Genomic DNA, 11,464 nt, shown 5'->3' with positions numbered 1-11,464 from the left:
GAGAAAAAGACGTACCAGTGCCTTAGACAGAGACGAGTGAGGGGTGAGTCTGGGTGACGGGCAGTGTGTAGATAGAGAAGCAGCGGGCTGAGAGATCTCTGCCTGGTGGCCTCCTTTTTCTCAGTAACCAGACAGAACAGGTCATCTGCTGAGAAGGTGGGATAGGGCTTGAGGAGCACATGAACTTTTTGCCGTGTGAATTGGAAATATAATAGAGACATTTCCCACTGATGTCAGAATCCACGATGCTGTGGTGACCTTAGTCTGAGCAGTGGGGACTTCTCTGTAAAACTCGGCAGCTGGGGCTGAAAAGAAAGAATGCTCATGGTTAGGCTGATCTGGTTTGGGGTTTTGGCTGAAAGTGGGGGACAGAATGGCAAAAGGGAAGGGCTGGAGGACATAGAGAAGATGGAGTAGGAAGTGGGAAAGGAGGAGTGGCCAGGGCCAAGGTGTGACAGCAGGAGTACAGCATTATGTGATGGAAAATGATCTAGTTTCTCCACCCAGGTGGGATTGTATGGCCACTGCTGACAAAGCCTTGACTCTTTTGTGCTTTAATGTTGTCACTCTGTGTTAGGCTTAGACAGTCTGGCCCTTAGTCAAGGGCTTTCCTACCCCCAGTGGTAATAACAAACTAATAATAAGCTAATAATAAACATTTCTGAGCTCTTCGGAACATTTGTGCTAGTGGCTTCTCAAGTTTTACGTCATCTAATTCCCATGACAAATTTTGTCCTTATGTCTGGTAGTACCCTCATTTACAGAGGACATTTGGATTCAGGGTCTAATCAACTCCCACAACTTGTGAGCTTGGTTGATTTTTTAAAATAACCCCTTCCCCCAAATCAACTCCAAATGGGGTGTTAGCTTCATCTATTGAACATTCTACCAGAGTTCCTGACAGCCTCATATATAACCAGATAACCCAAAGTAGATCAAGAAATGTCAAAGAATACTCATTTTAATTTCCATAAACTGCAGGAATTGGAAGAGAAGTGGTCCTTAAGCCCACGGGTAAAGGGCAGGGGAAGCAGGGGAAGGGTAAGGATGATGGGGAGTACCCTGAAAGTGCTGAGAACCCCCCAGAACTGTAGATTCTTAACTGAGGTGTATCTGGCAGGAAGCCCCAAAACGCCTAAAATCTTGAACCCTTTGATCAGTGGCTTTTCTGAAAACTGTTTCTTCCTCGGCCTGCCCAACACGTGCAGGACTGAGAAATCTTATTAAAGGCCTTTCAAAAAAGCTCCACGTCGTGGAGCATCTGCTTCTGGTGTGCGGGAGATTATACATGCGTGATCTCTGCCAGAGGGACCCAGCCAGCTCTAGGCTCCGTCAGGGAGACAGGACTTCAAAAGAGACGCGCTCAATTAAGGAAACAGCCTTTCCTGGTCTTGGCTCTGAATCTCATTTCCAGCACAGGCTCATCTGGTTAATGATAAGAAGCCCAGGATAAGAGCCTGCTTGTCGCCTGAATGGCTTCCTTCCTGAGGGAGGAGAAGAAAAGGAGAGAAAAAGATTAGCACAGCATCAGGCTCCTGATTTAGCTTTCTTTCTGAAAAAAAAAAAAATTTACAAAGAGCCCTTTACCATCTGAGGCTGTTTGGATTTCTCTTCTGGCACTGCCCCATTCAGGTTGTGTCTTATTTTTTATGGTTGACCCTGTGCATTGTGGGGTATTGTATCCTTTTTCTATGGAAGGCACTTAATGCATTAAATCTGAAAAGAGTCAATGGTAACCAGACATCCATTAGAGAGGACTATTTACATGCAGTCACTCTTGCAGTTTTTGAAAAGAACAGAATTAAAAGAAAAAATTGCTGGAAAATACAATCATTAGAGTCCTTTGTCCCTCCTGGATATTCCTCTTCATACCCCTCCACCTGCTATGGTGGGGGGGAAGGCATCGAGTCACTTCCACGGGATTGAATTGGGAGGGTGGGCGTGGCTTCTGGGGTGAAAAAGACAGCGAGGACCGATGAAGACCGCGAGACTCCTGGTTCTTATCGTTTTCCATTCCGCTGCTGCTGGATCTGAGGGTCTTTTCCTCCGGCGCTCATAGAAACTCTCTTGAACAATCTGATTCAGAACAACAACTAAAATTCTTTACAAAAAAACCCGAGATGGCCTGATTTGAAATTTCAGATTCAACCTTGTGCTTGTACTTTAAATTAATAGAGTCCTGGGCCAGAGAGGTACTGACAGGGAGCTTTGAGAATTTTACATCTCCAGCTCCATCCATTAGAGGATTTGCACCTTTGAGTCCTTCATTTAAAGGACTACGTTATTATTTTGTTTTGTTGTAACAATCTACACACTGAAGACCTCATTTTTGCTTTTCTTGTGCTTTGCGATCTTCACAGGGTTAGCACAGTTGTTAGCCGGGCACATCTTAACTCATTAATGGAGAAGGCTGGTAGCAAACACCAGATTCATGTCTTTTCCAGGTCACATTCATTATGGATGCAGAAATGGGATCTTTGCCTGATTTAGAGAAAGTACCCAGACGAGAGGAAATGCAGAATCAACACACTCATCTGTTAAAAGATAAACTGAGGCATATCAACAATTTTAAAAGTTTGAGCAAAAATCAATTCAAATCAGGTAGCATCCAATTTAGCAGAAAGAAAGGAGCTCCAAGGAGCTGTACAAAAGGAGAGACTGTTAGAGCCAGAAGGGAGCAGGAACAAGGAAGTTATACTAGGTTGGTTATTGCAAGGTCACTTTCCTTTAGGGGATGGCAGGGGTCTATCAGGCAGATGACCTCACTAGTGCTGACTAGGTGATTCCTGATTGACTGGTTTAAGATTCCATTTCAGGGAGAGCTGACACTGTAAATAAGACTCAGTTTGGGCTTGTTGTCTTGGTTTTTTTTTTTTTTAACAAATCTCAAATCACTCTTTAAAGTAGAAAGGCTTAGGGGTTATAAAATTAATAAAAATTCAAAAATCTTTTGTTAAGCTGTGTTGACAGCCTAAAGCAAAATGAAAATCAATTCAGCAAATATTTATTGACTATGCTAGATGCTTCTGGGAGTCAAAGATAAATTTAACATGAATGAACGTCAAGTCCAACATTTAGGTTCAATTACATAAACTCACAATACATGGTACATGGATGAATCAATTAGGAGTTCCATGTGAAAAAGGCCTTGAACCTCTGATATGAATGGAAAATAGCTGGTGAAGCCTTGGGCTGCTTCAATTGAGGTACAATACCTTTTTTTTTTAATTGAAGTATAGTCGGTGTATAATATTATATGTTACAGGTGTATAATACAGTGATCCACAATTTTTAAAGGTTATACTCCATTTACAGTTATTGTAAAATATTGGCTCTATTCCCCGTGATGTGAGATATAACACCTTTTACAATAGGTCAAAGTGGGCGTTGCCTCAGAGCCTCCTCTCTGGTGGGACCATGTCTGGAATATTACATTTATTCTGGGCATTACATGCACTACACTACATTTTAAAGTAAACATTGACAGAGCAGAATCCACGCAAAGGGAGGCACACGTGTGGTTTTCCAGCTTGGAAAACATGTCATCTGAGGAACAGTTGACAGAATGGAGACTGTTGAACCTTGAGAAGATCCAATTTAGGAAAGAACTAGAATCACAGAACTGAGAATGACCTCCTCTACATCTTTTACGCTAATCGCTGTCTCTTACAGATGCGAAAACAGGCCCAGAAAAGGGAATGCCTTGCTCATCTCCATCTATAGTCTTGCCTCAACCTGGCAGTTTTATTCCTGTATCATCAGGTTACCTAATCCCAGTACTCACTATAGAGCTCAGCTTATGCGTCCGGTCATTTGGTTGATTCCAGTTGTCAGAAGGATAGACCTTCCCTGCCCTCAAAGTAGTAGAAAGAAGAGGAGACCAGGAGGCTAATTCCTCTTCCATCCTTTGCCTGACAAATTCCTACTCATCCTTCAAGACAGGTCAGATGTCACCACTTGGCTGATCCCTCATGGTCCTCCACTGAAAATTAGTTACTCCCTCCTCTTAGGTGCCATGGCTCTCTGTTAATATCTCACTGTAGCATCTTTCACATTGAATTGTAATTATGTACTGCAATTATGTGTATGTTCATCTTTCCACTAGATTCTGAGCATCTGGTCTAACATGACTCAAAGACTCAGCCTGGCTGACACTGTTGCCCAGCACCACATGTGACCTCTCCATTTGACCAGGGCTTCCCCACAGCACGGCTGCCTCAGGGTAGTCAGGCTCCACGAGCAAGTGTTCCAGTGAACAAGGCAGAAGCTGCATAACCTTTTATGACCTTGCTTCAGAAGTCACATGGTGTGATTCCCACCATGCCTGCCAAGATTCAAGGGGAAGGGCACAGATCCTACCTCTCTATGAGAGAAATGTCAAAGAATTTGCAGTCATGTTTTAAAACTACCACAGGTGGACAGAAAATAAACTAATAAATACATAATATACTAGATAATATGTCTAGTGGTGATAAATGTTACAAAGAAGAATAAAATTTTAAAGGGGGGATAGAAAGTACAGTGACTTGAGGAATTGGGGGTGAAGTTCTAGATAGGATGGTCAGAGAAGGCCTCACTGATAAGATGGCACTTGAGCAAATACTTTTCCCTACTTAATCTTTAATCCATATGTTCAACTATCTTTCCATTCCTTCTGTGTGTTTAGGCCTTATTCTTATTGACTTCACAGGACTCAAAGTTATTCCAACCATGGACTTTTAAACTTTTATTTTTATGGCATCGTCTATCAGAGTCTGCAATGTGGATTCCCCCTGCCTATTGCTCAGGAGATATCACGTATAAGCAATCCTTGTTTGCATGACACTGTGTAAATGGAAACTCCTGCATTTCAAAACTGTCCTTGGGACTTCCCTGGCAGTCCAGTGGTTAAGACTCTGCACTTTCATTGCAGGGGGCGCAGGTTCGTTCCCTGGTTGGAGAACTAAGATCCTGCATGCCTCGCAGTATGGCCAAAAAAAAAAAAAAGGGAAGAAGAAACTGTGTCCTTGCTAAGAGGTGAGAGGTGTCAGTTACTACGGAACCAGGAAAGGGAGCACACAGTCCCTTCCTATTTGCATGAGTTTCAGTTAATGTGGTGCTGTGCAAAGCAAAGACTGCCTGTATTCTCAATGGAATATTACTCAGCCATAAAAAGAAACGAAATTGAGCTATTTGTAATGAGGTGGATAGACCTAGAGTCTGAAATACAGAGTGAAGTAAGTCAGAAAGAGAAAGACAAATACCGTATGCTAACACATATATATGGAATTTAAGAAAAAAATGTCATGAAGAACCTAGGGGTAAGACAGGAATAAAGACACAGACCTACTGGAGAACAGACTTGAGGATATGGGGAGGGGGAAGGGTGAGCTGTGACAAAGCGAGAGAGTGGCATGGACATATATACACTACCAAACGTAAGGTAGATAGCTAGTGGGAAGCAGCTGCATAGCACAGGCAGATCAGCTCGGTGCTTTGTGACCGCCTGGAGGGGTGGGATAGGGAGGGTGGGAGGGAGGAAGATGCAAGAGGGAAGAGATATGGGGACATATGTATATGCATAACTGATTCACTTTGTTATAAAGCAGAAACTAACACACCATTGTAAAGCAATTATAGCCCAATAAAGATGTTAAAAAAACAACAACAACAAAAAAAACCCCACGTTATTATTTCAAGCCTCTCCTCAGTACTTAAATACCTCTCCTTTGCATGCACTGCTTGGCATGTTTGATCCAGGACGCTTAAATGTTTGGGATGTTGAATGAGTGTTTTCTAGTAGAGAAAAGTTCACAGAGGTGGAAGAATAGTCAAACACAACCTCGTGGGATAACACACAATTACCCCTCGTGGGATAACCAGAACTGAGGTAGCTGGTAGATATTGTGTGAGTGTCTGCATTTTGCGTCTTCCTGTGGGCTCACCTGCGTGCCCTTTTCTGCATTCACATAGTGTTTCTCACAAACAAAATGGCACATAAGTAAAGGCAAAATTAGTGTTATGCTCAAATTACTCCCTAATGCATCGATCACGTTAGAACAAATTCACAATTTCAAAATAAGTGTTATAGCAGAACTGACTATATTGTACTGAGCTTGAGATGCCTATTGTCAGGCAAGTGGAGCTGTTGAACAGGCATTTATCTAGAATTCAAGGAAGAGACCAAAGCAGGATATATACATCAAGGAACCATGAGTTTATACATATATCTAAATCTACAAGATCATCCAGGGATCGAGTATAGATGGAGAAGGGAGTCAGACTGAGGTATTCCAACATTTAGGGATTAGAGAGATGAGGAACAACTAGCAAGAGAGCCGAAGAAAGAGCAGCCTGTGACATAGGAGCAAAATTAATGACTGTTCTATGAAACAAAGGGAAGAATGTATTCCAAGGAGAAGAGAACGATCAGCTTTGTTCAATTCTGCTGACAAATCGAACAAGATGACGACTGGAGGTTAATAACTGATGGAACGGTAGGAGCCAAAGCTTCACTGCAGAGGGTTCAGGAGAGAAAGGCAGGAGAGATATTGGAGACAGTAAGTATAGGTACCTCCACCAAGAGCTGTGCTCCATCAAGGAGAACAGAGAATTTGTCCATAACTAGTATGAGATATGAGGTCAAAAGAGATTTTAGAGATTTTTTTCCCCAAAGATGGGAGGAATGGCAGTCTTGTATACTGATAGAAATGGGGAGGGGAAAAGGAAAAATTACTGATGCCCTGGGGGAAGAAATAATTAAAGGAGAGAAGACATTCCGTATGTGAGAGGGGATGGATGGGATTCTGTGCGCAAGCGGAGGGGTTGGTGGCAGATGGGGTGTGGACAGTTGATCTGTGGTAACAAGAGGGAAGGCAGAGAACATGGTACACACATAGGTAGGTATGTACATGAGGTGGTGGGAGTTCTTGTCATAGCCTCTTTTTCCTCAGTGAAATAAGAAGTAAGATTAGGGTTCATGAGATGATTAAGTAATAATCATATAAAGTGTTTGGAACAGTGCTTAGCACATCATCATAATTAACTTATTGGTAGCCATTTGTTATCATCATCATCATCTCACACTCTTTACTCTCAAGAAACTTTAAGCCATCTTAAAAAGAGGGAAGAGGGATTTAATATTGAACATTTAATGTAGCCTCCTTACAAGAATTTTCCATTACCATTGCCCACCACAAGGCCTTGCTTTTAACTAGATCAGAGTTTGTCTACCAATTCAGTCACTTACACTAGGCTGCTGTGACAATTATACAGGCAACTCTGGGAGTGTCATTCACTCTCAAACGTGACCCAAATTGAGCTATCATAAGAAGCCTGTGTCTCTGGTAACAGTAGTCCATTGCATGGTAGGCACGTGACCCAGTCAGATTCTTTCCCTATATTGCTATATAGAGTTGAGAGAGAAAGAGAGAATTTTCTTTCTCTTGGGTTGCCTAAACTGGGAGATGCTCCATATTGTTGTCCAGTTGATGCTTTCAACTGATTGCTGGTGTATCTCCATTCCTTCTTTAGAACACACTGAATGATGCCCACAGCACTTTGCATACTCACTCACTGCTTCTAGGGGACGCTCGTGTTTTCTAATTTCTGCTCCTATTGGTTGAGTTCTATACTCACCGAGAGTTGGTTGCATTTGTTCCAAACCTATTTATAACACCTGTTCTTGACTATAAATGTATAATGTAATGTATACTGTATAAATCAATGATATCTATGTGTGAAAAGAGAGTTGTGCCTATGAAAACAAAGTCAATGTCTTTGGAAAGACTTGATAAAAGCAAAGCACTACACAGAATAAAGTTGCTATCAATTTAAGTGCAGGCCAGAAAACTTTAAAAGATTGACAGAATCATAAAAATTGAGATTTAAAAGCATCTTGAAGTTCTCCCTCCACAGTAAAGAAAGCAAAAATAGAAATGATAAATAATACACAACAGAATGGCTTATGCAAGTAAGGCCACTTAGAACTGTAATCAGAGAGAACTCGGCCCTTCATCAAAAAATTGATGAATAAATGCACCTTAAAATGTTTTAGGTTAAAATAGAATGTTTAAGATAAATGAGTATCATTTTTTAAATTTTATACTGCAATCAATTTTTTTAAATGTACCTACCAACTCCCAGACCTGATCCCATAAGATAAGAATAATTCTATAGCAGCTTTTGAAAGCTCTATGTTCCAAATTTACTAGGAGGCAAAATATAGACAGTGGAGGGTTCCATTAAATAAGTGGCATGCAAGAGCAGGCACTGAATGGGGAAGGGGGGCTTGGGTCAAGGTCTGATCAGGAGTCCAGCTTAAATTGGTTTTGGGGGGTATTCCTTGATGCCCCCACAGATCTAAATGGAAAAGAAAACAGTTTATGGGAATTTAACTAGAGCAGGAGGATAAGTGTTTCCAGGCACGTATGGGGGGTGATGAGAGAGGCAATCAGTCTAGAGGCAGGATTCACAAGTCACGCAAGCAAAAAGCAGGAGTGGAGGTGAGCACTGACCCTAAGGGAGAGGCTTTGGGCTGTCTGTACCACCTTAGGCTGCTAATAGGGCCTGGTAATCCTGGGCCTCAAACTGCTATCCAGAGCCAGAAGGATGTCAAAGAGCCTCAAGGTGAATCTCAACCCAACTTGAGAAAGAGCTGGAGATGCTGAGATTAATTCACATTAGGAAAGATTTTGACATTAAGTTTTAGTGTGTAGGCTAGTCTTATTGAACAAAGTTATTTGAAGTAGGAAGGCAAAATACTTTCTATTTTGAAAAGATTATTTCAGGCATTACTCATGACTGAGATTTTTTTGTACTTAAAGACAAGTGCATATATCCCCAATGCCAGCAGGCCTAGGAAAGAATTTTAATTCCTCTTCAAATGCCATATCAAAAGAGCAAACCTCATGTACCCACCCTGCACTTAATCAGTTTCCACAGATAAATCAAATACAGTCACAGGCTTTAAGTCTTCATCACTTTTACTGAAAAGCCAAAGGCCCCTTTATGTATTTTGAGAACCATACTGTAAAGCTGGATTGATTACTGATACAACATAAAGTCTAACTTGAATTTTTTTGCTATATTCAAGATTAATTCTCCAGAGTCTTATGAGGCTTTCTCAGAAGACAAGATGAAGACATCTTGCTGTGCATCAGAATTAAACAGTAACTGTACGATCTGAATTTCTTTTACTTCAAACAGCTCATCAATTACATATGTTTCATTTGCTTGGACAGACGGTAACCTGCTGAGTCTCCTATGTTATCAATGCCTGTTTAGTACCATGGCTAAAATTTATTTTAAGGCTCTGTAAAGTCAATTTCTCCATCTACAGAAGAAAGTATTCATAATAAATATGTGGAAGGATCTGGAGATGTAACAGACTAAGTCCCCCCAATGTATTTGGATTCAATTCTCAGTGGAAATCTGGCCACATAGGTCTGAGGTCAAGTGACAAATTCAATCCAAGGAAGCTTCATGATGATATTAAAACTGCAACTGAATGTTTTTGGAGCAGTCAAGTTGTAATCTTTCATTTGTTCATTGGTTTTCTTCCTTCACATTACACATATCTGAAGGTTTTATGTGGAAAATGTAAAGATGAGATAGGACATGGTTATATGGAAACTTAAATGTTATGAACAGGTGCTCAATAACATAAAAACCAAGTAGCAACAAGATAGTCCATTTCTAATTGCTAGTGAAGTGGTGTTGGACAATGCATGTTGTGAATTAAAAGGAGGAAGAAACCCTCATGAGTTAATGTGCAGGATGACATCCAGAACAAGCCAGGACTTGAGCAGGGTCTCGGAGGATACACTGGAAACAAGGAAACGAAATGCACGGGATGAACTAGGGAGAGGGGAGGATGAGGTACTGGCATGGAAATGACCGTGCTCGTTTAGCAGGATGGACTAGTCTACCTGCGGTAGCTGCCAAAATATTTTTGTTGAGTTTAATTGATGGCACATTGGAGGAGAGTTTTCAATGCTGGCCTACAGGTAAAGGAAAGCCTTTGAAGCCTCTTGATCAGGGGCCTGAAAGGATGAAATTGCAAAAGAGATTCCTGCTGTAGTTGAGGTATAATAAAACAAGGGCCTGGATTGGGTGCATGGGCCACAGTGATTGGTTCAGGAAAGTGAAAATAGGTATCAAATGTATCCATTTAAAGTGAATCCTAACATTTTTGTGTGACGTCTGGAAGACAAATAGGCCTCTGTTGTGATATAGTTCTGGACAATGAGATGTAAGTTGAAGTTTTGGAGAGGGGCTTCCAGGAAAACTCTTTCAAAGGTCAGATTCCATAAACACGCACTATTTTGCCTTTTTTGCTTTTCCTTAATTCCTGAAAAGTGGAAGTGCTGACTAGAGCCACGAAAAAGAAGGGCAAGGGGGGAATTCCTCGGCAGTCCAGCGGTTAGGACTCTGTGCTTCCACTGCCGGGGGGCCATGGGTTCTATCCCTGGTCGGGAGACTAAGATTCCCACATGCCTCGCGGTCAGCCAGAAAAAAAAATTTTAAAAGGCAAGAGCCTTACTGACATCTTGGCCTCGATGATTTTGAGCCACCCAATGAACATCAGCGGATAACTGCCCATTTCTTACTAGTGCCACTTGAGAAACAATTGCTTACCTTGTTTTAGCCACTGGTATTTGGGTTTTCTGCTATATACAGCCAATTTCGCCTCTGCTAACTTCTCTTCCTTAATTTTCCAATTTTAAGTTTCTATCTTCCCCCATACTGTTTCCTTATCCTGCTCATGTATTTTCTGCTCCAACAAGAGCCAAATACTTTCAGTTCTTTCAACAAGCCATGTCTTCTTACCTACAGGCCTTTCTCTCTCTCCCTCAAACCCTTCTCCTGGTTAATTCCTGTTCAACCTTATATGTCTCCCCACAGTGGCACTTCCTCCTTGAAGGTGTCACTTTCCTGCCCCCTCCCAGCATCGCTGACTCCTGTCCAGATTTTAAGCCTTCCTATGGATTCCAAAGCACACGTTATTCTCTCCATAAGAAAAACAGCACATCAAAGGGGCTCTTTTAAGAACATCATGCCTTTCAATATGCTCAACATATGGGAGAAACACAGTGAGGTAGCAAGGTTTACACATCCAGGTTAACCGTCTAGCTTTGCTCTTTCCCAGAGAGCCTCTCTGCCTGACAGCTTGTCAAGAGATCTCATCAAGTGCTGGATTCCTTTACTCCCGAGGGAAGATCTTTTACCCAACAGAGTAGAGACCAAAAAATGGAGCAATGTAGTTCATATCCTTTACCACACTGATCTGAGAGTCGATTCAAAACATAGGCAGAAAAAAAAACAAAAACAAAACAAAACAAAAAAACATAGGCAGGCTCAGCCTATCCTTTTTTGCTGGTAATTTAATACCTAGCTCACTTTACCATGCTATGATGTAAAAGATCCAACAGAGCCTGGCCTCAGTTTTACCATGGTTCCATCCTTTATAGCAGTTTATTTTCCA

This window comes from Phocoena phocoena, chromosome 7 (genome assembly GCF_963924675.1).
Source record: "Phocoena phocoena chromosome 7, mPhoPho1.1, whole genome shotgun sequence".
Taxonomy (NCBI): domain Eukaryota; kingdom Metazoa; phylum Chordata; class Mammalia; order Artiodactyla; family Phocoenidae; genus Phocoena; species Phocoena phocoena.
This window is presented reverse-complemented; position numbering follows the sequence as displayed.